Source organism: Microtus oregoni, unplaced genomic scaffold, assembly GCF_018167655.1.
Source record: "Microtus oregoni isolate MIOR12 unplaced genomic scaffold, Mior012 000004F_ref0000308, whole genome shotgun sequence".
NCBI classification, from domain to species: domain Eukaryota; kingdom Metazoa; phylum Chordata; class Mammalia; order Rodentia; family Cricetidae; genus Microtus; species Microtus oregoni.
In genome coordinates, this window is record NW_024543063.1 from 48,345,686 (window position 1) to 48,366,624 (window position 20,939).

Consider the following 20,939-nt stretch of genomic DNA (forward strand, 5'->3'; position numbering starts at 1 on the left):
GTAAGAATGGAAGTTATGTCTATGGACAATCAAGGGGGAGAGGGTTATCACAGGGAACAGGAGGTTTCGGGGGAGCTATGGAAGTCAGAAGGACACCCCCATATGTGGGCATGTGCTCAGAGAGACAGGGGACAGAACCTCTATTGAATATGTATGGACCTTCTGGTACCCCTGCCTTGCTATTAGGACTCACCCCATAGACAAACATCTTCAAAGATGTTTGATCTGTGCCAATGTGGGAGCTGCCATGTCTATAGAACTCCTGGAAATCAAGACAAACCTCAGCAGGCACACAGTAAGCAACCTAGTTCTTCTGGACATATATCCCTTCCCCCACACACATGTGCCACACACATACATGCACACACTCCCAGACTTGAGGAGATAATAGATACCAAATCCTACATCTATACAAAATTCTACCATTAACTACTTTGGTATGGAAATAAATGAATGAGGTTGGACGTTGGGAAGGGGAAGAATTAAAGAAATTGATATTGATGAATGAACAAATAATCTTAAAATAATTTGTAGGTGATATTTTATTTACAAACACAATTTGTAGAGTCACTTTTAGATGTTTTCAGATTCAAAGACTGAATTGGAAGCCGATTTGTGCTGTATCTATGAGTCATATTTCTATATTGAAACTTAGGCTCCAATATGATGATGTAGTTAGGCCTATTGGAGGCCTGGGTCATAAGAACTACTAATTATCCCATCTCACACAAGGTATTGTCTTTGGGTCAAAGAGCTAGTCAATAAAATACAGCACACCTGTTGGTATCTTATCCTTGGACTTTCTCTAAAAGTATGAACTTGATGAGAGAGGGCACATGCTTTTGATACAGCCCACAGTATGATATGGGTTCCTTTAAAAACCCATAACAACGTTCTCCAAAGCTTCTTCACTTAAAGAGGGTTTTGGTCTTAGAGAAGAGGATAGTGATGATCAGAGATGAGGCAAGGAAAGAAAGAAGAGACCTAGTCCCAGTGGGGTGTGAAAAGAGATGGGTACTTTGGGACTCACAAATCCATATTGTTATGGGAACATTTATTGAGTGGGTCTAACAAAAGATGACCCAGCAGGATAGAGTCACATACAGAGGATTCATGATAAATGTAGAAGAACAGACAAGTGTAGAGGTTGTGAATGTTATGTGAATGCTAAGATCAACCCAGGTCACTCAGTATGTTTTGGGAACCTCAAGGTGACCTATCAGCAGCCAAAGCTACCCACTATTCCTCACACAGGGCACTATAGCTCGTTGTGCATGTTCTGAGATTTCTTTGGTTCCTGGATCTTCTCAGGCAGAGTCTTGGTCCAGAACTGCAGCCTTCTGGCCTTCAGGGCTCGGCCCACAGCAGGCTGGATGTCCAGCTTCAGATACTGCTCATCCATCATCCATCATGGGCCAGTAGAGTAGACCCTCGCTGTTGGGGTTCCTGTGGATATGGCAGCCAGGGGGAAGGGTGAGGTCACTCTGATTCTAAGTCTGACCCCTGATTTGGGTCAGGCAGTAAAACAATTAGGCCAGTGGTGAATGTGGCTGTTGGGACAGGTGTCCTGATATAGGGATACAAGTGTCACCCACTGGTTTCTGCTCCATGTGGGGGAAGACTACCTGACCTGTTTTATGTCTCCCTCTGAGAGGTAATATCTAAAGAACAGTACCATAGCACTATGAGATGTCACTGTGAGATGAGCAGTATCTGACACCTACAAAGTATCTGTATAAAGGTGCTATGAGGTAAAGCAGACCCTATCATGTGATGAAATGTCCATGCATGCTAAGGCCTCCATCCAAAAGGGATCCCTAGAGAGGGACCCACACCTGGAAGGTTTAGGGAAGGGCATGTTCTCACCCATGTCTTGCAAAGTTGGCCCAGTACTTCATCATTCTCCTGTTCAGTAGCTCTTCCTCCTCAGTGAGGTTAACTGGAGTCATTAGGAAGACAAGGTCCAAGTATTTGCTACCTCATGCAACTGCCAATTCATGCGTCAGATTTATAATTCTAATTGTCAACTATTGGTTGCTACCTCCCTTCTTCACTATATACAGTATCCAAGATCCATGCAAGCCTCTAATTGAATTCTTTTTTTTTTTTTGGTTTTTCGAGACAGGGTTTCTCAGTGGTTTTGGAGCCTGTCCTGGAACTAGCTCTTGTAGGCCAGGCTGGTCTCGAACTCACAGAGATCCGCCTGCCTCTGCCTCCTGAGTGCTGGGATTAAAGGCGTGCGCCACCACCGCCCGGCTCTAATTGAATTCTTGACCCAATGTGCTGTCAACATCCCCATTACAGGTTAGATTGGGATAGGTCCAAATTCTAAACCAGATATCTATATATCTATATCATTTATATAATCTGTATCTATAGCCATATCTATACAGGTTTCTTCATGGAATGAGAGCTTAGCAGTCTCTCAGAGAGTCATCTGGTACCTTATTCAGGTCAAGAAAAATAAGGAAAGACTCACGTTTCACACCCCAGAAGAAGGACCCAAAGACAAAAGGAACCTCATCTCCATGGTCAGCCTTCACGTGGGGTGGCCTTAATTGCTTGACAAAGGTGGGCTGATGTTGGAACTCATAGAAGTATACAGGGGCATGGAAACCTGGAAGTAAAGACAGATGGTGACTTAGTCCCTTACCTGGAACTTTTCTGATGCATGATTGCTGACAAGAAACCTTGATGAACTATTACCTGGAATCATAAAAGTTAAGTGGCAGAGGGAGCTTTTGGCTAGAGCTCTAGCTGTGGAAAAGCCCTTGGTTAAACTATATCCATGCCTTCCCAGTTGAGTGGTTTTGTCAAGTCAATAAAGTACGTGACCCATTTTCTCTTCTGTACCTACATGTCACTCTATTAAACTAGACATGGGGTGACCTGGAACCACACTGCTCCACAGTGCGCATCCATGATTCACATCTCTGAACTGCTCCCCTAATCCTTGTTACAGATGTACTCACATTGAAGATGTGCTACTTGGAGTGCAGGGATCACAAACATGAAGTCTCCCATCATCTCCATGTACTGTATTTGGAGGGCTTGTGGTTCCTCAGTGTCCCCCATGTACTCTTCCATTATCAGGTTGCTACACTCAGGAGGCAGCATCTACACCAAGGAGAGCCAAAAGAATGAGGTTAGGCAGGCAACAGCCTTTGGCATGGGGAAAATGGGACCTGGGATGAGATAGGGTATAGGCAAAAAGGTTCAAGCTCAAATTTTTGATATGGGACTCCCCTCTGTATGTTATGAATATATTTTATTACCATTGGTTAATAAAGAAGCTCTTTTGGCCTATAGCAGGACAAAGTATAGCCAGGCTGGAAGAGATATAGAAAGAGAGTAGGTAGAGTCAGGGAGACACTATGTAGCTGCCAAAAAGAGACAGACATCAGAACTTTAGTGGGTAGGCTACAGTCTTGTGGCTATACACAGAATCATAGAAATGGGTTAATTCAAGATGTAAGAGCTAGCTAGAAATATGCCTGAGTCATTGGCTGAACAGTGTTGTAATTAATATAGTTCAATGTGATTATTTGGGTCAGAGTGGCCAGGAAATAAAAGCACAGTCACCATCTACAAAATGGCACACCAACGTGGGACAACTACACCCACATAAAAACTGAGAGAGCTTGGGAAGGAATTCTAGACACAAAAGAACAGAACCAAGAGCAGTTTCTTGGTAGCCACATTCTTTTTCAGATAGGCTTGGTTTGCTGGTTACAAGCAGAGGTGTGGCTCCATTGAGAAATGGCAGCTTCTTGGTTCATGCTGGTAGCATGAACTCTGGCTCTTTCAGGAGGTCCTGAACTTAAATAGGGTTTGTGAGCATTGTGTTACTAGTTGCTCAATGGCAACATAGACCCACTGTGTCCCTGGTGCTGGGGTGGTGTGCATGGCTCACAGAGGTGGTGAATATGCCTCTGCCATGTTGGACTGGGCAGAGTGAACAGGCAGGGCCACGAAGTTGGCCCTAGCCATGTTCTCTTAGCAATAAAAAAGCACCCTTGGTCAGAAAAGGATTACAGATATGCAATAAAGACACACTCAAACAAAAAAAGACCTCTAAATGGGTCAAAGTGTTGGATAAACATACATGGGTTTAAGAGGGAGAGGAAAAAGAATATAGATACTTATAAAAATAAGTAAATGGTTAAAAAATAAAACAAAGTCTTTAAAGCAACAGTAAAAGTAACTTAAAAGAGTACAGTCAGTCTGGAGAGATGGCTCAGTGGTTAAGAGCATTGACTGCTCTTCCAAAGGTCCTGAGTTCAATTCCCGGCAACCACATGGTGGCTCACAACCATCTGTAATGAGGTCTGGTGCCCTCTTCTGGCCTGCAGACATACACACAGACAGAAAACTGTATACATAATAAATAAATAAATATTTTTAAAAAAGGAGTACAGTCATAGATGAAAAGAGTAAAGAAAATAAGTCATTTACAGATGGAATATACACAGAGTCTAGATTATATATGTTATTGTGTTTTCTTTGAATCTTTTGACTGCATAGAGACATTTAATTCTGGGGGCTACTAAGTTAAACCAACATAAAGATATCTTGACTTCAAAATTTGGGTTTAAGGATATGTTGCTTTGAAAAAGAGGTTCTGCTTTTGTTTCCACAGATTTCCTGTGGATTCCTTCCAGGCTAAAGTGGTTTGATGGAGCAAGATCCCCTGAATGGTTTCCATGAACCCTAAAAACACTTCGCCCAACAAACAACAGGAAGCAGTTTGGAGAAAACCATGCCCAAATTCCCAAAATGATAGTTTATAAATGTTGGTTTTCATTTAAAGGGGAATACTTTGTTTTGGTATGGATCTTGTTCTATTGATAAAAATTTAAGGCTGACTTTGTTACACTGTATATATGTATTTCTGCTCTTGTTTAGGGTATTATGTATTTGTGTAGCTCATTTAAAAATGTAATATATAATTAAAATTACAGATTAGTAGATGGTCATCTGTAATAGTTAAACTGTAGTCATGTTAGTTAGGTTTCCTAGATGCTCAGCGATATATTTCAGATGGCTAGGTATTCTTCAAAGATTTCAAATACTTAAAGACTATGGCATTTAAAATATTTTGTTAACTTAGGACTTTTCATAACAGTGAGACACATCTGTTCCTGACAGCACTATACCAATCTACTTCAAGAGGATGATGGGCATTGAAGAGTCTCCTTATAGACTTTGTTAGTTATTTGGGCCATAAATTGCTCTTGTCTGAACTGCTTGATGGTATACTATATGAACTGGCATGCAGGACCCACAGAAAAGTGACTGCAGAACTTTCCAAAGGATAGAATCGTCTTTCAGAGTTGCTTCTTCACAGAAGAAACTGCCAGACATTCTCCATGACACAAAAGAAAGCAATTAACGAACTTTGCCAGCACAAGGCAGAACAGACCTTTGAATTTCCTGCTTCATGGAAAAGTCTGCCTGTAGGCTGAAGATGGATGCCCCAACACTACAGAAGAACATTGGGTGACTGTCCAGGCAGCAAGATGTCTCTGTCAGATCTAGAGTTTAGAAAGTTGCTTATAATGCACTTCTTATTTACTTAGGTAATATTATAACATTCTGGGGTCCTTGAAGAGTTGAAGACAGATAGTTATAGTTTTCCTTAGTTATGATAAAAGACAAATTATAAATGAGACTTTAGACTCACAAAGATAAAATAGATGATAGTAAATTTTCTTTAATTTTGCCAGATACAAATAGACTAAATATTGCAACTGTATTTCTTCCTTGAACCTGTTTTGTTATATGTAATTTTACTATGTTAAAGTTAAAACCTTCCTTTTAATTTAGACAGAGAAGGGGAGATGATGTGGGTTTCCCCTTTGTATGCTATAAATATGTTTTATTACCATTGGTTAATAAAGAAACTGTTTTGGCCTATAGCAAGGCAGAATATAGGCAGGCTGGAAGAGATATAGAAAGAGAGTAGGTGGAGTCAGGGAGATGCCATGTAGCTGCCAAAGCAGACAGATGTCGAACTTTACCTGGTAAGCCACAGCCTTGTGGCTACACAGAATAATAAAAATTGGTTAATTCAAGATGCAAGAGCTAGCCAGAAATATGGCTGAGTCATTGGCTGAACAGTGTTGTAATGAATATAGTTTCTCTGTGATTATTCAGGCCAGAATGGCTGGGAAACGAAAGAGCAGTCGCAACCTACAAATTTTGTGGAATATTACTTTAACTGGGAAAAGATATGCTACATTTGTTTGTGTGGTGGAATATTATTTTAACTGTGTAAAGGTATGTTGCATTTGTTTCAGCTGCCTTTGTTAAGGATATTAAGCTATGTTAAATTTGTTTATGCTGTGCTTGTTTGTGTAAAGATGTGTTGTTGTTTCACCTAAGGCACCTAGTTAGTCTAATAAAAAGCTGAATGGACAATATCTAGGCAGGAGAGGAACAGGAAGTGCTGGCGGGCAGAGAGAATAAATAGGAGGAGATATTTAGGCTAAGGAAGAAGAAGAGAAGAGTTAGAAGAGAAGGAGGAAAAAGAGAGGAACACACCAAGAGACAGAAGTCAGGTAGCTGCCCACCAGACACAAGGAACAGTAAAGTAAGATATACAGAAGGGAAGAAAGGTAAAAAGCCCCAAGGCAAAACAGGCAAAGAGAAACTGATTAAGTCATAAGAGCTAGTGGGTTAAGCATAAGATAAGTGTAAGAAGTCATAACTAATAAGAGGTCTTCTTGTCATGATTTGTGATCTGGTTAATGGCTTACAAAAAAGAAAAAGATACTCCAAGGTGACCCCACACAGAATCACACATATATACTGACCTTTATTAATAGGGATACTGTCTGAGAAGGAGATATGAGGGACTTCTCTATATAGACGTCAGAGGTCTCTCACCATTTGTGCTGCTGTTTTCTTCATAACAGTCTCCAGGTTCTCTTTGGTTATTTCCTTTATTTTCTGGACATTTTCTATAGCCTGGGAGGCAAAAGACAAGTCTGATAGACTTGGATTAAAGATGCATTGAGTTCCCACTGCTTAACATGTGAGTCTCTAGGTTCCCAGAATATTGGAAGTGAGCCTCACCACAGGGATGATCCAACCATACTCATCATTGTTGACACCAATGATGCTGGGGACAGGGCGAAAATTCCCAGAAGCCAACAACTCTTGGGGATGCCTGGGGAAGAACTCTCCATCCACCACAGCAGGAATGGCCTGGAAGACCTGAGGGGCATTAAAAATCAGTGCTGAAGGTTAGTGAAATAATATGCGGACCCACTGAGTTACTCTCACCATTTTCTCAGTTCACGTGAGTTTCAGGGTGCTCCGCTCACTCTGGAAGAGAACCTACACTTAGAACAGTCTATCTTGGTTCCAAGTTCATATTGTATCAGAACTAAAAGAACACAAAGTAATAGAGGCGAGGTATTTGGCTCAGAGTCCCACATCTTGTTGCCCAGGTCCTTCCAGACACACAATTCTCCCCACCTTGTTAATGGCCAGAACTTCTGCTTCACCTTTGTCTCTCAGGCAGTGCACCAGGGCCTCTGAGTCCATGCTTCACATCCAGTAGACTAGCCACCGTCTATAAGGGAACAAGCAGGGAGAAGAGCTTTCTCAATTCCAACTCGATGCTATTGTCCCCAAATACAACACTATAGTGTGTGTTGTGTATGGATTGGAATAAATATGAAATTGTTCCCAAGTCCCATAGCCCATAGGCAAGCAAACTTTTATGCAATATTCTTAATTCCCTATTGTGCACTCTAACCATTCCAAAGAAAGCCAAGAATACATCTTAACTCTTCAGAGCACTGCACCCGTTCTTATTTTAGATAGCTGGCTTGATGTGTTAGATGACGGCTTTTTAAAGTAACCTGGAGCAAGTGTGGAATGACTGTTTTCTAAAGGACGTTTAAGACTGACAGGTAGTGCAGGGAAATGACTCCACTCTACCAAACCATAGTAAACCTTTGACTATAGCTGTTGAGTATGTTGAGAGCTACTTAGAGCCATTCCCCTTCTTGTGTATGTCTTTTCTATAAGAACGCTGCAATGTATAGTTTATGTCTGTGCGGTGTATGTAAACCAGTATGGCCCTCCATCCAGCAGCTAGCATCAGTGAGTAGGAAGCCAGCTAGAGGTGCATCATCTTGGGCAATAGCCCAGTCTTGCTGAGTTAGATTTGAAATGGGGCCCAGCAGTCTGTCTGACCCAAGTTCTCAGTTGAGTCTGATGCTCCTGAGCTTCAGAGCCTAGCAAAAGTGAGATTCTTTCTTCCTTATTTATATTCCGCCTCACCTGGTATTCTGTGATCTTTTATCAGCAATGGTAATTTATTCTTAGTACTGCCTAAGAAAATGCATATGTTTTATGTATGTATAGTGTAGTTACTGATAATTCATTTAACTTGGTTTGGCATTTTTCTACCACTGACTAAAAAGTTTACATTAACTGATTTCAATATTTAGGTGCAATGGTCTGTAATTCTTTAGTTGTTATGACATTTACTTAGCTAAAATAATTGATGGGTGCTACAGTCTCCTGTTTATGCATAAAATGGGTACGTTGTGGGCAGGTTAATATAAGCTCTCTTTTCATTGCCTCTTTATCAGCAGACTATGGTTCTGCTTTGCCTAGACTAGCTCTCAGAACAGAATCACCATTCCGTATCATTTGTCTTGTATCTGAGATAGTAAATCAGATGGCTGGCCAGGCCCACACAGCACCTCGTTTAATCTTTTATGAGTTGATGAAGATTCCTTTCAAGTAGCTTATTTGACATTTGAATCCTGCAGTAGAGTAATGGTTCTCTTTGGTACTCATGCTTCAGGTGAAGTACTTCACAGAATGCTAAGATAGTGCATTTTATAACTTGGGTGTTTCTTCCATCTCAGTTACGTGCATTCTACAAATAAGCAGGCTTATTCATATTTTCCTTTATAATTCAGCACTTCCATCATTAATCTTCCTTCCACTGTTTACAAGTCACTGGTGAGTTAGCTCATGCAAGAGGATTCCCTTTTCAGAATAAACTAGTGAATACTTGCTTTCTGAGGATCACTGCTCTGTCCCACACAGCAGTGCTAAGTGGCTTCCTCTACAAACTGGTGCTGGAAAGTAAGTAGGCAAACTGCTGAGATGTTCTAGAGATGCCCTCCCTTCCCCTCCTGATTATGTCACCTGTTGCTGGTCTATTCAGCCCTCGTTTGTAATACCTCCTTAAACATCCTGCATTCAACCATGTCACCCTACCTGCTCTTTCACACTGATCTCCCCCACCAGAGCCCATCCCAAGAGGAATACGTGTGATTTGTAGGGGTGGCCTGTTAGCTGCCATTTTAGCTCATGAGCCTCAGGACAGCTTACACTCACACATAATCCCAGATGCTTGAGAGTGTGTTTAGAATCAAACTTCTGTGACCAATAAAAGCCTGTCCTGTCTGGAGTTAGGTAGTTATAACCTAAGGTGGATGCAATCCCTAGTGCAAAAAGAGAGACTAGAGAAAGAAAAAGGAGCTGTCCTGTACAGAGGTGATCATGATTTTACTCAATAGAGACCTTCTGCAGTGCAATTGAACTAACTCCTTCTATCTATCAACTCTACCTGCTCATCTAGTTCTTTTCAAGGATAAGCTCCAAGTGCTTGCTGCTTTCCTGGCGACTTGACTGAGTTTCACGCTCTTCTTTTTACTTTGTGTTTTCATGAGTAACTTGGAATATTTCATTAACTTGTTCTCAAGTGATTTAGCTGTCATTCTGCCATTTTGAGTTTAATTTTATCTGTATGAGCACACTGATCAACCACTGACTTGCCTTCTTGCATTGTCCTGCAATGATGTGTAAGAGTGACATTTGTGTAATGGCTTCATAGTTGGAATTTCAGAGCACTGACACCAGATATTCTCAGTTTGTTCTCTGGGGGAATTTCATTTGCATCTATGTTTTTAGCTATCTGTGATAACTTGTTAAATATTAAAAAGATATTTTGCTTCTATTGAAACATTTGTATACTCGCAATTATATTTCTGTAAACAGCTTCAGTCAAAAATAAAACATTGAAAGTTTTCATTTTGTAGTGGGTTGCCTTCTTTCTTCCTCAGACTTTGTGTTGGCCTGAATGTATCTGCAGTGTGGGGAAGTGACTGAGACTAGAGACCATTAGGGAGGTGATGGGAAGCAGAGGAAGGCACCTTTTGAGTGGTTATTTTGAACCTATCTTTTCCCCAGGCAGAATACTCAGTAGGTTTCTCTTTAGTTGTTCATATTGATTGTATATGTAGGTAATACACAGGGAGGCTCTCAGAGAAAACCAGCATCTCCTCCAGCTCCTCACTCAGGCCATCTCTCTACTCTTCTAGTTGCTTTGACTTGTATGAACTGGTGTTTGTATCAGAGTGTGCCAAGCATAGCTAGCTATTGGTAGATCTCAGGGATTTCCATGAGATATGCAGATAGTCCTAAGGTTCGTGTGTGAGGGACTCAGCATGTAGCTTATGATAAGAGTGTTCACTCAAATGACCAATTCCCTGGTTTCAGTTCAATATCTTGAAAAATAATGTGTTCACTAACCTGATCGTGGGAACGGGTGAATCAAAGAAAAACAAATTAGTAATATAGGTGATACAAGGATCATGAATATAGCATGTAAAGAACAACTTCAGACTGCCTTAGTAGAACATGGTGGTACATGCCTTTAATCCCAGCACAGGGGAGGCAGAAGCACATTGGATCTCTGTGATCTCAAGGCAAGCCAGAGGATGAAGAACTGAGTTGATCTACCACTCCAGAAAAAGGCAGGTGTGAAATATATATATTCCCAGCCCTGGAGAGATAGCTCTAGGTTCAGTGGAGAACCTGACTAAGGAATCGAGCTGCAGAGCAAACAAAACAGACACACGAAGTCAACCTCTGTCCTCCATATAGAGACATGGGTGCACGTGCATGTATAAACACACACAGAGATGTACAAATACCACACCTGTACACATAAAGTCAGAGAATGTTAACATTTGGCATAATAATCTTAAACAGAACTAAAAAGGTATAATAGCCAACATGCAAAGGCAGCTGGAATGATCGCTTAGCAGTTGAGATGCCTGCTACTTTGCAGAGGGCCTCAGTTTGGTTCCCAGTGCCCATATCTGCCAGCTCTCAACTGCCAGTGATTCCCACTCAGTGGGATTTAACACCCTCTTCTGGCCTCTGCGGGCACCTCCATGTGTATGCATATACACATGCACACTTGCATATAATTATAAATTTGTCTCTCTCTCAAAAAAAGAAAAAGAACCACCACTATGACTTATTGTCTCATAAACCTGTAAACCTGAGTTTAGTCCCCAACTCAGAAAAAGATGGAAATTGAGAACCAACTCTGTGAAATTGTTCTCTGACCTCCACAAATTCACCATGGCATGAATGCACACAACACAGAAATGTGTAAACAAAAAAACAAGGGCTCTAGAGTTTGGTGCTGCGTGGAGCCTTGACTCCCACACTCTACAACCACTCACCAATGTGTTTATCTGTAAAGGAAACTGTGCCTTTAGGGCTGTCACCAGAGTTACTAAGTATTAGTTAACTTAGTTCCTGGTTCACAGTTATACACGTTAACATTTACTAGTCTCTCGTATGCTAGGTACCATTTCCCTTTACTTTACTGAAAGATCCAGTACTATGACATGGTAACCATGAACATACAGCAGCTAAGATTGTACAAGATCAAGCCAGCAAGGTTCTCGCATAGATGGGGAGTTACTCTTCCGGCCTCACCTTTACTGTGGTGCTATTAGCAGTTGATCACTGCTGGGGGAAGGGAGGACCATTCTTTTTGAGGGTGTTCCCGCTGGTAGATTTCTCATGCTCCAGTGGAAGGCCCCACACCCATGCATACAGACAGCACTAATTGGACCTAGTGGGTTAGCACATGCACACACACACACACACACACACACACACAATCACAATAGAAGAAGGGAAGTTGTGAGGGAGGCTTGTTGGAGGGCGAAATTTGGGTGGCTATATTTCATTGCAGATATGTATGAAATTCTCAAGAATAAAATTTATTTTTAATAAAAAGATACAGTCCTTTTAATTGTTTTTAGCACCAAGGTTCTCTGTTATCCCATTGGTCTATGAATTTCTTAAAACATAAGGCCCCAAGTGCAGTCCTCAGGAGCCAGGTTCTGTTTAGGCTACACTGTGTGTGTGTTAAGGTTTCTGTTGCTGTCATGAAACACCAGACCAAAGGTAACTTGGGGACGAAAGGGTCATTTCTCTCACCCATTTCAGAAGTCAGGGCAGAGACTCAAATGGGACAGGAACCTGGAGGCAGGAGCTGATGCAGAGGCCATGGAGGGGTGTTGATTACTGACTTGCTCCTCATGGCTTGCTCAGTCTGCTTTCTTGGAGGACTCAGGACCACCAGCCCTGAGGAGGACTCACCCACAGTGGGCAGCATCTGCCACATCAGTCATTAACCAAGAAAATGCACTACAGGCTTCCCGCCTGGCCAGTCTGGTGGAATTTTCTCAGTTGAGGTTTCCTCTTCCATAACGATTTTAGCCTATGGGAAGATGACATAAGAACTGGCCAGCACAGCCTCCTTTCTGAGGCCTGAGTCTGACCCAGGTGGGACTTCCTTTCACTGTCCTTCTGCCCTTGTCTCCCAGGTGTTGGCCAGAGCTGCAACACACTGACCCTAGCACTCCGCCTTCCTTACTCTGTTTCTCAAGTTCCCCTCCTGTTGGCCATGCAGCTCACATCATGGCCGACTTCCATGCTTAACTCAAATGGCATGGCTCTCCCTCTCCCCTACCTAGAAATCTGTAACAAACGTCTCTCTATGAAAGAAGGTGAAGAGTCACCAAGCTTAGTGTGAGTCTTGTCCTGCAAGCAGGCCCAGCTGAAGGCCTGAAGCTGGCAGCAGTTTGGCCCAGAAGATGGCCTCTGTCAGCAGCGGGTGAGTAATTCCCTGGGATCACTTCTCTTCCGTAGTGTTTTCACCTTCCCTCCCATCTCCTTGCACACCCAGCATGGATCACCTACTCCACTGAAACAGCCCTTGTGCAGAACACCAAGGAGTGGTTTCCATGTGGCCACGCTTAGCGGTCTGTTCTCAGGCCTCCTCTTACTCGGTTTATCTACAGTATTTGACACGCTCAGTGACTCTCTCCGTGGCACCCTTTCTTCAGTTGGTGCTCAGGATGGACCAGTCTGCTCTCCTGCTTCCCCGATGTGAAGGAGAAGTCCTGGAAGAAGCTGTGTCTGTCAAGGCTGTCTGATTAACACTTCAACGACTGTGGAAAGTTTGGAATGCTGCAGGTCCACAGCCTAGTTAGTTTCTCTTGGACTTTCTTCAGCTCCCTAAAGAGCTCCTCCTTACCTACCTCTGTGCCAAATCAAACATCCTGACAGCAAATGTCTTGTTTGGCTTCTATTGCTGTGATAGAGCACTACAACTAAAAGCATCCTCTAGAGGAAGATACAGCGAGGGCGGGAACTTAGAGCAGAGTCCCAGGACCACCTGCCCAGGGGTGGAATCACCCACAGTGAGCTGGGTCCCCTCCCATATCAGTCATGAATTAAATGTCCCCCAGATTTCCCTACAGCCCAGTCAGTCTGAAGGAAGCAATTTTTCAATTGGGTTCTCTTTTCCCAGATGACTCCAGCTTGTCAGATTGACAAATGAAACAAGAAACAATTAACCAGCACAGAGATTTCAAAAAACAGACACAAAATAGGAATGTGCTAACCCTGTTCTCTACCATCCCAAGGGCTAAGACAGCAACTGAGGCTTAGAGCTGAGATTCCTGGCTGTAACCGCCCTCTGATGTCTCCACCAATGTATTTTTAAGATGCTTTGATCTTTAACTTTGTTCTCTTACCATAAAAACTTGTAACTATAGAAGTACTTACACACAGGGAATTTGGGACAACCTAAATCCATGCTCCCAAGCGATAGTTACTCAGCTTGACTCTAGGACAATGTTGAGGTAGGAGCTATGTTTTTGGTGTGTGCCTTGGCCACCCTTTTTCAATCTCATTTTGACTTCAAGTATTGAAGAGCTTCAGAGAGGCAGACCTCCATACACAGCTCTAGGAGAGCACCTCCAGTTTCGTCGCTTTAAAGACTTGGTGCACACGTGTGTACCTAGATGATAAATTCCTTAAGTTGTGGCTCAGGATGACCTTAGATTTCTGACCCTCAGCCTCAGTCTCCTGAATGCTGGGATGATAGTCCTAACATCATCAACATGCCTGCATGCATTTCAAGAATTTAAATTGGTGGTCGGGGTGGGGTGGAGCTAGGGAGATGGCTCAATATTTAAGAGCCCTCGCAGAGGGCCCAAATAGAGTTCAATTGTGAGCACCTACATCAGGTGGCTTACAACCAATGCCCGTAACTCCAGGAGTTGTGACTCTTTATCTTCTAGTCTCCTAGGGATGCTATCTTTGCTTCTTTGTTAAAAATCATGTGTTCAAAGGTGTGTGGATTAATATCTGGGTCTTCTATTTGGTTCCATTGGTCCTCCTGTCTGTTCTTATGCCAATATCAGGCTGTTTTCAGTATTGTAGCTCTGTAGTAGAGTTTGAAGTCAGGGATTGTGATGCCTCCAGAAGTTCTTTTATTGTATAGGATTGTTTTTGCTATCCTGGGTTTTTTGCTTTTTCATATGAGGTCTTTGAAGAATTTTGCTGGGCATTGCATTGAATCTGTAGATTGCTTTTGGTGAGACTGCCATTTTTACTGTGTTAATTCTGCCTAGCCAAGAGCATGGGAGATCTTTCCACTTTCTGGTGTCTTCTTCAATTTCTTTCTTCAAAGATTTAAAGTTCTTGTCATACAGGTCTTCAACTTGTTTGGTTAGAGTTACTCTGAGATATTTTATGTTATTTGTGGCTATTGTGAGGGTGTTGGTTCTCTGATTTCTTCCCCAGCACTTTTATCATCTGTGTACAGGAGGGCTACTGATTTTTTCGATTTAATCTTGTATCCTGCTACATTGCTAAAAGTGTTCATGAGTTGTAGACGTTCCTTGGTAGAATTTTTTGGGATCACTTATCTAAGCTATCATATCATCAGAAAACAGTGAGCGTTTGACTTCTTCTTTTCCAATTTGTATCCCCTTGATCTTTTTTTGGTGTCTTATTGTTCTAGCTAGGACATCAAGAACTATATTGAGGGCTGGGTGGTGGTGGTGCATGCCTTTAATCCTAACACTTGGGAGGCAGAGGCAGGTGGATCTCTGTGAGTTCGAGACCAGCCTAATCCAAAAGAGCTAGTTCCAGCACAGACTCCAAAGCTACAGAGAAACCCTGTCTTGAAAAACCAAAAAAAAAAAAAAGAAAAGAAAAAGAAAAAAGAAAAAAAAGAACTACACTGAATAGATATGGAGAGAGTGGAAACCTTGTCTTGTTCCTGATTTCAGTGGTATTGCTGGGAGTGTCTTTCCATTTAGTTTGATGTTGGCTGTTGGCTTGTGTTGGCTTGCTGTATATTGTCTTTATTATGTTTAGGTATGTATCCCTGCTCTCTCCAAGACCTTTATCATGAAGGGATGTTGTATTTTGTTGAAAGGTTTTTCGGCATCTAATGAGATGATCATGTAGTTTTTAATTTTCAGTTTGTTTATATGGTAGATTATGTTCACAGATTTTCATATGTTGAACTATCCCTGCATCTCTGGGGTGAAGCCGACTTGATCATGGTGGATGATGATTCTGACGTGTTCTTGGATTCAATTTGCCAGTATTTTATTTTGTATTTTTGCATCAATGTTCATGAGTGTGATTAGTCTGTTATTCTCTTTCTTAGTAATGTCTTTCTGTGGTTTGAGTATCAGAGTAATTGTAGCCTTATAAAAAGAGTTTGGCATTGTTCTTTCTGTATCTATTGTGTGGAATAATTTGAGGAGTATTAGTATTAGTTCTTTGAAAATCTTGTAGAATTCTGAGCTGAAACCATCTGTCCCTGGCCCCCCCCCTTTTTTTTTACTTTTGATGACTGTTTCTATTTCTTCAGCATTTATACATCTGTTTAATTTGCTCATCTGGTCTCGATTTAATTTTGGTAAATGATATTTATCTAGAAAGTTGTCCATTTTGTTTAAGTGTTACAATTTTGTGGAGTACAGGTTTTTGAAATATGACCTGATGATTCTCTGTATTTCCTCCATGTCTGTTGTTATGTCCCCCTTTTCATGTCTGATTTTGGTAATTTGGGTATTCTCTCTCTGCCTTTTGGTTTGTTTGCATAAAGGTTTGTCTATTTTGTTGATTTTCTTGAAGAACAAACTCTATGTCTCATTGATTCTTTGTATTGTTTTTCTTTGTTTCTATTTCTTAGCCTTCTTGTCCAACCACTCTTTTTTAAGACAAAAATATTGAGGACAAAACTAATCCCTGGAATTCAGATTAATGATGTAGAAGGGAAATCATATAAGTCTGTAAAACCTCATGCTGTAAGTAAAGAGGCCATTGAAACATTGGCAGGTTAGGTTGTCTAACATATTGCCTTTTAAAATGATCAACTTATGATCTATATTTAGGATATTAAATCTTACCTGTGGTTTAATTAGCTGGATTAGGTGCAATAACAGTTACCTGCCAGTAGGTGTCGCAGGCCACTTGCAAAACTAACCCAGCTGGGCATAATGATGCATGTGAACTCACGTGATGGGTCTGAAATCTGACCTTAGAACCAAATGCTGAAAGATAAATCACAGACTGTCTGCTCTGCAGATGTCTCTAGAGCAGTGGAATAGGCAAATGCAAACAAATCATTAGAAAGCTGTGGAACAGCTGGCTCAAACCAGGGAAGCCCGCGTCTCACCCAGATTTCTGCGGTGCACACTGGTGGGAGGCAAACGGTAAGGTGCATGGGGACTTGAAAGTCCAAGGCATGTAAAGAAAAAATACAAAGAATTGCTGCAAGAGAAGCCCCTGTGTAAGATTCTATATTGAACTGCTGGCTCAATGCATGGGCTGTGGCTGAGGGAGGGCTTGTGCCAAGCTGAGATAGTGGCAGGCAGTCGAGCCAGGGAGGTTCTAAAACCAAACATTGAGTGCCAGATGAAGGCATAAATCATAAAACAATCCCAAACCAGTTTGGAATTATGATTAATAAAAGGGTTATTTATTTAAGGGGAAAAAACTGACAGATCACCATCCCAGACAACAGCCCTCTGCAAGATGAGGAACAAAGTCTAGCAGCCAGAAGCTAGAAGCAAGAGAGCGAAAGTACATAGCATAGCTGCTTTTTAAAGCAAAAGAGACCACGCCCAAGTGGGCTGGTATCTTAAAGCTTATTGCCTGAAGGAGCAGAAGGATCTCCCGCAGCAGTGCACCCCTGCCCCTAGTAATTCTTCCAGTTATCCCTATCTATCTCCTAAAAAATCCACAGCCTTCAAAACAGTCCTCTAGCTATGGGCAAGCACTCAAGACACCAGCTTGTGGATCACTAGCCCATAATAACTACTGAAAGTCTAAAACGTACCCCGAGATTGCTGTTGGTGAACTGTCCTGTGTATTCAGAGAAACGAGAGCCACATGGCAGAGGGTTTACAGTAGTGAGGCTCAGTGCTGACCTTCCCTGCAACACAGTCTCCTCAGAACACTTGAAGGCTTGGTACTGGGGGAAAGGTGCTGAGCAATTGGTCACACGAGCTCCCGATACCTGAAGGCAGTGCTGGGGCATGTCTCACAAATGTGGCAAATGGAGACCACAGACACCAAGAGAGGGTGAAAGTTTCAGAGTTTATCTTCAGGGAAAGGGGAGCGCCTGAGAGCGAGGTGGGTGCAAGGGCACAATGACTCCGAGCAAGATCATCAGTCACCAGAATCCCACCCGGCAGAAGGACCCAAAGATTGGTTTACATGGTCCTGCTTTTGCTTAGGGGATAAAATGACTTTGTAAAGAGGAGGGGAATGTGGGTGCGGCAGCATGAGCTGCTCTGATTTTCCTTCCAGGAGTCAGGAAAGTCATCAGCTGCGGTGGGCAGTGGTTGTTAGCAGACACCAAGATTACAGCAATGAAAGCTTTCAGGATTGAAGCCCCAACTTGACTGCCTGGTGAGGTGCAGCCAACTACTGGTCTCACCAGGAGCTCAACAATGCATTAAGGCCCCAGTGAGAGCACCCCTCTGCTCAGTTTCTTAATCAAGGCTCAACTTCAGCCTCATCTATTTCCTGAGTAGGCAACATGAAATCTTGGTTTTCAACCCAAAGGTCATGGTTCATTATGATTTGTATTCAGTGTAGTGGCTGGGAAAGGGGACTTTGCTCTGGAGAACTGGCCCAAGTAGGGCAAGATGGTGAGAGGTAGAGGAATAGGGAGGTCCTAGGGCCTGCAGGACACAAGGCACCACCACTCCTTAATGAAAGAGAAAGTGCTTGGGGAGCAAAAGTCCAGACAGAGCAGAATTTGTCACCTTTGTAAGGGTCAAAGTGCAAGAGACTTTGTACTGCTGGGGTTGAAACATTTATGGAAATCAATCACACGGACCATCAAGAAGATTAGGAGATGACCAGAAGTCAAGAGGCTTCTGGAGGATCCATGAGGGCAGGAAGACAACTCCATACAAGGAGAAGTTTGCTCAGGGTGCCAGGGACAAGGGTCTCTTCTGACGCTGCCCCATTTCCAGGACACTCCCAATAGGCAAATATTTTCAGAGAAGTGACAGACTCAAGCAACTGTGGGCTCCACACTGTCTGCAGAACTCCTGATCCAAAGAGCAAACTTCAGAAAATGGGGCACTGAGAAACCCATGTAGTTCTGATCAATTCCCTAACTCCTGACCCAGATTGAAAATCCCATGAACATGTCAAGTTATGCTTCTGCAGGCATTTGTAAAATTTCATATACAGGGAACATATGTAGGGATTTTTTTTACTCATCAGTTAGCATCCTTTGTGGCTGATGTCAGAGATCTTTTTTTTTCTCTTTCTTTTTATTTACTTATTTATTAAAGATTTCTGTCTCTTCTCCGCCACCGCCTCCCATTTCTCTCCCCCTCCCCCAATTAAGTCCCCCCCCCTCAGCCCGAAAAGCAATCAGGGTTCCCCATCCTGTGGGGAGTCCAAGGAACCCTCACCTCCATCCAGGTCTAGTAAGTTGAGCATCCAAACTGCCTAGACTCCCACAAAGACAGTGCTGCAGTAGGATCAGAAACCCATTGCCATTGTTCTTGAGTTCTCAGTAGTCCTCATTGTCCGCTATGTTCAGAGAGTCCGGTTTTATCCCAGGCTTTTCCAGACCCAGGCCAGCTGGTCTTGGTGAGTTCCCAGTAGAACATCCCCATTGTCTCAGTGTGTGGGTGCACCCCTCGCGGTCCTGAGTTCCTTGCTCGTGCTCTCTCTCCTTCTGCTCCTGATTTGGACCTTGAGATTTCAGACCTGTGCTCCAATGTGGGTCTCTGTCTCTGTCTCCTTTCATCACTTGCTGAAGGTTAATATTCAGGAGGATGCCTATATGTTTTTCTTTGGGTTCTCCTTATTTAGCTTCTCTAGGATCACTAATTATAGGCTCAATGTACTTGGTTTATGGCTAGAAACCAAATATGAGTGAGTACATCTCATGTTCCTCTTTTTGGGTCTGGCTTACCTCACTCAGGATAGTGTTTTCTATTTCCATCCATTTGCATGCAAAATTCAAGAAGTCCTTGTTTTTTATTGCTGAGTAGTACTCTAATATGTATATATTCCATTCTTTCTTCATTCATTCTTCCATTGAAGGGCATCTAGGTTGTTTCCAGGTTCTGGCTATCACAAACAATGATGCTATGAACATTGTAGAGCATATACTTTTGTTGTATGATAAGGCCTCTCTTGGGTATATTCCCAAGAGTGGTATTGCTGGGTCCAGGGGTAAGTTGATCCCGAATTTCCTGAGAAACCGCCATACTGCTTTCCAAAGTGGTTGCACCAGTTTGCATTCCCACCAGCAATGGATGAGTGTACCCCTTTCTCCACAACCTCTCCAACAAAGGCTATCATTGGTGTTTTTTATTTTAGCCATTCTGACAGGTGTAAGATGGTATCTTAAAGTTGTCTTGATTTGCATTTCCCTGATCGCTAAGGACGTTGAGCATAAACTTAAGTGTCTTTTGGCCATTTGAAGTTCTTCTGTTGAGAATTCTCTGTTCAGCTCAATGCCCCATTTTATAATTGGGTTGATTAGCTTTTTACGGCCTAGTTTCTTGAGATCTTTATATATTTTGGAGATCAGACCTTTGTCAGTTGCGGGGTTGGTGAAGGTCTTCTCCCAGTCAGTGTGTTGCCTTTGTGTCTTAGCGACAGTGTCCTTTGCTTTATAGAAGCTTCTCAGTCTCAGGAGGTCCCATTTATTCAATGAGGTCCTTAATGTCTGTGCTGCTGGGGTTGTACGTAAGAAGTGGTCTCCTGTGCCCATGTGTTGTAGAGTACTTCCCACTTTCTCTTCTATCAGGTTCAGTGTGTTCGGACTGATATTGAGGTCTTTAATCCATTTGGACTTGAGTTTTGTGCATGGTGATAGATATGGATCTATTTTCATTCTTCTACAGGTTGACATCCAGTTTTGCCAGCACAATTTGTTGAAGATGCTCTCTTTTTTCCATTGTATACTTTTAGCTCCTTTATCGAAAATCAGGTGTTCATAGGTTTGTGGGTTAATGTCAGGGTCTTCTATTTGATTCCATTGGTCGACTTCTCTGTTTTTATGCCAATACCAAGCTGTTTTCAATACTGTAGCTCTGTAGTAGAGTTTGAAGTCAGGGATGGTAATGCCTCCAGAAGATCCTTTATTGTATAAGATTGTTTTGGCTATCCTGGGTTTTTTGTTTTTCCATATAAAGTTGATTATTGTCTTCTCCAGATCTGTGAAGAATTTTGATGGGATTTTGATGGGGATTGCATTGAATCTATAGATTGCTTTTGGTAGAATTGCCATTTTTACTATGTTG

The 20,939-nt window shown here is 42.3% G+C and overlaps 1 pseudogene; it reads right to left on the minus strand.

Annotated features, from left to right (window-relative positions):
- Positions 1 to 1,258: 1,258 nt before the first annotated feature.
- Positions 1,259 to 20,939, minus strand: part of LOC121447340 — a 32,772-nt pseudogene continuing 13,091 nt past the window's right edge.